This window comes from Mandrillus leucophaeus, unplaced genomic scaffold (genome assembly GCF_000951045.1).
Source record: "Mandrillus leucophaeus isolate KB7577 unplaced genomic scaffold, Mleu.le_1.0 Scaffold133, whole genome shotgun sequence".
Lineage (NCBI taxonomy): Eukaryota > Metazoa > Chordata > Mammalia > Primates > Cercopithecidae > Mandrillus > Mandrillus leucophaeus.
The window spans coordinates 5,306,918-5,313,786 of record NW_012101288.1 but is presented as its reverse complement, the minus strand read 5'-3'; positions in this window follow the sequence as shown (position 1 = coordinate 5,313,786).

Below are 6,869 nucleotides of genomic sequence, written 5' to 3'. Positions count from 1 at the left end.
ACTGTACAGACACAGTAGACATAAATGACTTCAAGAGCATAGATAACAGTAAAATTCATTACTGTAATTAGAAAGGCTGGGCGTGGCGGCTTATGCCTGTAATCCCAGTACTTTGAGAGGCCAAGGCAGGTGGATCACCTGAGGTCATGAGTTTGAGACCAGCCTGGCCAACATGGTGAAATCCCATCTCTACTAAAAATACAAAATTAGCTGGGCATGCTGGCACATGCCTGTAATCCCAGCTACTTGGGAGGCTGAGGCAGGAGAATTGCTTGAACTGGGAGGCCGAGGTTGCAGTGAGCTGATATCGCACCACTGTACTCCAGCCTGGGCAACAAGAGTGACACTCCATCTGAAAAATAAATAAATAAATAGAAAGTTGGCACTTATTATCTTTTGAAATATAATGTGTTTTAATATAAGTTTATATAATTTAATTCAATTTTGTTTTTACAGGCAGGGTCTACCTTTGTTGTCCAGGCTGGAGAGCAGCAGTGCAATCATAGCTCACTGCAGCCTCAAACTCTTAGCTCAAGTGTTTCTCCTGCCTCAGCCTCCCAAAATGCTGGAATTACAGGCATGAGCCATTGCACCCAGCCTGATTTAATTAGAAAAATATATTTTTAAATTTTTTGTTTCCATAGGTTTTTGGGGCACAGGTGGTATTGGTTATGCGTAAGTTCTTTATTGGTGATTTGTGAGATTTTGGTGCACCCATCACCCGAGCAGTGTACACTGCACCCAATTTGTAGTCTTTTATCCCTCACCCGCTTCCCACCCTTTCCCCCTGAGTCCCCAAAGTCCTTTGTATCCTTCTTATGCCTTTGCATCCTCATAGTTTAGCTCCTGCTTATGAGTGAGAACATACGATGTTTGGTTTTCCATTCCTGAGTTGCTTCACTTAGATTAATGGTCTCCAACTCCATCCAGGTTGTTGTGAATGCCATTAATTAATTCCTTTTTTATGACTGAGTCATATTCCATCATATATATATGCCACAGTTTCTTTATCTACCTATTGATTGATGGACATTTAGGCTAGTTCTACATTTTTGCAATTGTGAATTGTGCTCTAATTTAATTTTTAATAACAGCTGTGTTTAATAATTGACCCAGAAAATTCAGCATTTGGCTCCTGTAGCTGGTGTGAGCTGGCTGCAACAGTGCATTCACCTTTACCAACTTAGACATTTGATAATACTTTAGTTGTTTATTGCCATGCAACAAACCAGTTCAAAACTTACTGGCTTAAAACAACTGTGATTTCCATTTTTTTTTTTTTCCCCACAATTCTATGAGTTGACTGGGCTCAGCTGAACAGTTCTGCCCTGCATGGTACAGCCAAGGCCTCACGGTTGCATTCAGCTGAAGTTCAGCTGGGGTAGAACATCCAAGATGGCTTCTCATCCATCAGGGCCTCTCTCCACACGGCTTCTTATCATTCAGTAGTCTAGCTTGAGCTTCTTCACATGATGCTGGCATCTAAGAAAGAAATGTTCCACTGGGTGTGGTGGCTCACACCTGTAATCCCAGCACTTTGGGAGGCCAAGGTGAGCTGATCACTTGAGGTCGGGAGTTCGAGACCAGCCTGGCTAACATGATGAAACCAGACTCTACTAAAAATACAAAAACTTGGCCTGGCATGGTGGCACGTGCCTGTAGTCCCAGCTACTTGGGAGGCTGAGGCAGGAGAATCGCTTGAATCTGGGAGGCGGAGGTTGCAGTGAGCTGAAATTGTTCCACTGCACTCCAGCTTGAGTGACAGAGTGAGACTCCATTTCAAAAAAAAAAAACCCAAACAAACTCAGTGGTTGTCAAACGGGGTGATTTTGCCATCTCCCCCACACCCACCACAGAGGATATCTGGCAATGTCTGCATACATTTTTGGTTGTCATAACTGGGGAAAAGTTTCTGTCTTGGGGTGGCCATGGATGCTGCAAATTGTTCTACGATGCACAGGCAGCCCCTCACAAGCAAAGAACTATCAACCCAAAATGTCAACAGTGCTCAGGATGAGAAACCCTGCACGTAACTTGCCACATGCACCATTTTGGCTGTTTAGTATGTACACTTTCTCTTTTCAACACATTTTCCCCTGCTGCTTTTGACAGCAAGTACAAGGTATAAAATTCTCTTAGCGCTTTCTAAATGTGTGTTCAGCCTATTTGGCTTGGCTTCAAACAAACATGACAGATGTAGCATTTTTGGCTCAAATGCCTTGCCAATCAAGCATATGCATGTTTGCACATCACGTCTGCAGTGACAGCAATAATATTCTGTGACTAAAAGAGTTTGCACATTCAACTTTCACTAAAACATCTCAAATTATTTTATTTTTCCTCTGGGTCTTTTGGCTCTCAGGTGTTCTTGGTGCCTCTCTGTGCTCTCTTCTTTGGGTAAATGGTTTTCTCCTGTTCCTCATGATACCAAGGTTACATTTGCTCTTTATTTTTTTTTTTTGAGACGGAGTGTCGCCCTGTCACCCAGGCTGGAGTGCAGCGGTGCGATCTCGGCTCACTGCAACCTCCGCTTCCCAGGTTCATGTGATTCTCCTGCCTCAGCCTCCAGAGTAGCTAGGACTAGAGGTGCGTGCCACCACTCCTGGCTAATTTTTGTATTTTTAGTAGAGACGGGGTTTCACCATATTGGCCAGGCTGGTGTCAAACTCCTGACCTCGTGATCCGCCTGCCTCAGCCTCCCAATGTACTAGGATTACAAACATGAGCCACTACACGCAGCCACATTTGTGCTCTTTTCATAAAAGGATGCCCATTTATTAGCTCAATTTTTTCTTTTTTCTTTTCTTTCTTTTTTTTTTTTGAGACAGAGTTTCACTCTTGTTGTCCAGGCTGGAGTGCAATGGCGCAATCTCCACTCACTGCAACCTCTGCCTCCCGGGTTCAAGCAATTCTTCTGCCTCAGCTTTCCAAGTAGCTGGGATTACAGGCATGCGCCACCGTGCCTGGCTAATTTTTTGTATTTAGTAGAGAAGGGGTTTTACCATGTTAGTCAGGCTGGTCTCAAACTCATGACCTCAGGTGCTCCACCCGCCTTGGCCTCCCAACGTGCTGAGATTATAAGCATAAGCCACCACGCCTGGCCAATAACTGTTAATTGAGTTCCTACTGTGTGCAAGAGCTGCTCTGGGTCAGCGGGGGCTACAGCAGTGAACAAAACCAAGTTGTGCTTGCATTCTAGCTGGGGAGACAGACAATGAACAAATAAGAAAATAAATAAATGATATGTTGGGTAATGAAAAGTAAGGAAACATTTAAGCAGATTAAAAGGATGAGACTGATGGTGTGGGATGGTATTTTGGTTAAAGTGTTCAGGGAAGATACCACTGAAGGGTGTTGTCTAAGCTATACAGAAGGAAGACCTAAAAACTCCTCTCCTCTCCCCTCCCCTCCCCGCCTTTCTCTTCTGTTTTAGAGACACAGTCTCATCTCACCATGTTGCCCAAGCTGATCTCAAACTCCTAGCCTCGAGCAGTCCTCCTGCCTCAGCCTCCCAAAATGCTGGGATTGCAGGTGTGAGCCACCATGCCTGGCCCAAGATAGGTTTTCAGTAGTGCACTATACTGTGTGGAGGTTTGGTTTAAAAGAACAGAAATTTATTCTTTCACATACCTGGAGGCCAGAAGTCCTAAGTCAAGACCCGGTGTGTGTGGCTGGGATCACACCTGTAGTCCCAGCACTTTGGGAGGTCAAGTCAGGCGGATTACTTGAGGTCAGGAGTTCAAGACCAACTTGGTCAACATGGCAAAACTTTGTCTCTACTAAAAAATTACAAAACTTAGACAGGCATGGCGAGGTTCACCTGTAATCCCAGCTACTCAGGAGGCTGAGGCAGGAGAATCGCTTAAACCCAGGAGGCAGAGGTTGCAGTGAGCGGAGATCATGCCACTGCACTCCAGCCTGGGCAACAGAGCGAGATTCTGTCACACACACACACACAAAATCCTAAGTCAAAGTATTGGCAGGGTTGGTTCCTATTGTAGGCACTGAAGGGGAGTCTGTTCCACACCCTCCTCCTAGTTTCTAGAGGTTGCTGGCGATCTTGGCATTCCTTGGTTTGTAGATGTGTTACTCTAATTTCTGCCTCTGTCTCCACATGGCGCTCTCTCTCTTTCTTTCTCTCTCTCTCTCTCTCTCTCTCTGTGTGTGTGTGTCCACATTTTTTCTTTTTTATTAAGACACCAGTCAGGTGTCTTATTTTATTTTATTTTATTTTATTTTATTTTATTTTATTTTATTTTATTTTATTAAGACACCAGTCGGGTGCAGTGGCTTGCGCCTGTAATCCCAGCACTTTGGGAGGCCAAGGCGGGCAGATCACCCGAGGTTAGGAATTTGAGACCAGCCTGGTCAACATGGTGAAATCCTGTCTCTACTAAAAATACAAAAAAAAAAAAAAAAAAATTAGCTGGGTGTGGTAGCGGGCACCTGTAATCCCAGCTACTCGGGAGGCTGAGGCAGGAGAATGCTTGAACCCGGGAGGCGGAGGTTGCAGTGAGTCAAGATTGTGCCATTGCACTCCAGCCTCGGCAACAAGAGTGAGACTCCATCTTAAAAAAAAAAAAAAAAAAGACACCAGTCGGTCGGGTGTGTTGGCTCACACCTGCAATCCTAGCACTTTGGGAGGCCGAGGCAGATGGATTGCCTGAGCTCAGGAGTTCTAGACCAGCCTGGCCAATATGGTGAAACCTCATCTCTACTAAAATATAAAAAATGAGCTGGCCACGGTGGTGAGTACCTGTAATCCCAGCTACTCAGGAGGCTGAGGCAGGAGAATCGCTTGAACGTGGGAGGCAGAGGTTGTAGTGAGCCAAGATCATGCCACTGAACTCCAGCCTGGACTCTGTCTCAAAAAAGACACCAGTCATTGGATTTGGCCTCACCCTGATTCAGTAAGATTCAGCTTAACCTGATTACATCTGCAAAGACTCTATTTCCAAATATGACATTCACAGGTACTGGGCGCTAGGACTTCCACATATCTTTTGGAGGAACACAATCCAACCTGCAACAGTGTTGTTTTGAGTTATCACAATAACTAGGGGACATGCTGCCACATAGGGCAGGGGCCAGGGGTGCTAGGAAGACATTTCACAATTTGTCAGTTCCTCAGATACTGCTGTGAGTGAAAACCCTGTTTGTAATATCTGAACCTAGAACTAACTCTGTTTTACATATAACATAAAGAATATTTATAGGGATTCAGTATACACTAACTTTTCCTGAAATGCAACCACTCTTCTACTGTTTTCTTTCTTTCTTTGTTTTTAATTGTTCTGCTGTTTTCATTGTGAAAGATTGTACTATTTTTCCCTTTCACTTTTTTCCTTTTAGAGATGGGGACTTACTCTGTTGACCATGCTAGAGTGCAGTGGTACAGTAACAGCTCACTGCAGCCTCCACTTCATGGCTCAAGTGATCCTCCCACTTCAGCCTCCCGAGTAGCTGGGACTAGAGGTGGGTGCCGCCAAACCTGGCTAATTTTTTAATTTTTATGTTTGTGGAGATGGGGTCTTGCTATGTTACCCAGGCTGGTCCCAAACTTCTGGCCTCAAGTTATGCCTCTGCCTTGGCCTCCCAAAGTGCTAGGATTAAAGGCATGAGCCACCACACCCAGCTTTTTAATTCTTTTTCACTCGTGTGTGTATTCTTCTTTCCTCTTCTTTCTTACATGAAAAGTAACACATTATATGCTATTTTACACTTTGCTTTTTTCACTTATTAGGGTATCTGACATTTTTTGTACAATATTTTATACTGTTACAAGTTTATCTTCAAGGTAAACTACTAAAATTGACATTGTTGAGTTAAAGTGTAAATGTATGTATTGTTTCTATGGTTATACATTTCCTATTGTACTCTTTTTTTGCCAATCTGATACGTGAGAAATGGTATCTCAGTATGATTTTAATTTGCATTTCTCATATTACGAGAAAAGTTGAGCATCTTTTGATGTTTTAAGTAATTTAATTTTTTTTGTGAATTATCTGTTCGTGTGTTTTATCTGTTTTTCTATCAGGTTTTTAGTCTTTCTCCCCCTCATTTTTTACAAGTTCTTATATACTTGGTTATTTTAGCCTTTTATCTATGATATATCTTGGAAATATTTTCTCCCACTTTGTCATGTACCTCTACGTGATTTTTTGTCATGCAAACACATTTTATTTTTACATCATTGAATCTGTCTTCTATTTTATCACATTTGAATTTTTATGCACTCTATTATATTCAGAATTTTTCCAAGGGCTGTCCACCATTGTGGACACTCATGTAACCAATGCCATTTGATTCAGCTGGTGGTGTTTGAGCCACAAATACAACACATGGCTATCTGTCTGCATTTATAGCTGTCAACTCACCATAACTCTATAACTGCAAGCGCCAGACTTTTTCATGACATTTGCTAATATAGTTGTGCCTGAGCATTAACATTAAAATCTATGTTATAGTAGAAGTTGGTTTCCTTTCTTTTTCATTATATCACAATTAGGGCATTATATATATTTTATTGGAGTTGTAATTTATAACCTATGGTTTTCATTGTGGGATTGGGATAGCAAATATCTTAAAAGAGAGCATTTGGTCTGATAGGGTTGAGCACCACTCCTCTGGGGGAAGTGTGTTTCAGGCTAAAGATGTAGCAATCACATGAATTGCCTTGGCCTGTCCAATGCACGGAAGGTATTGAGGCTGGAGCAGAGTGACAAGGGAAAAGTGAGAGGTCACAGAAATTGCCAGGGTTCACATCATATAGGGCCTAGAAGGTCATGGTAAGGACCTCCCATCATGCTTTCCACTCTAGCTAGAATAAAATGCAATGTGGCTTTGAGCAAGCGAGTGACAGGGTCTCA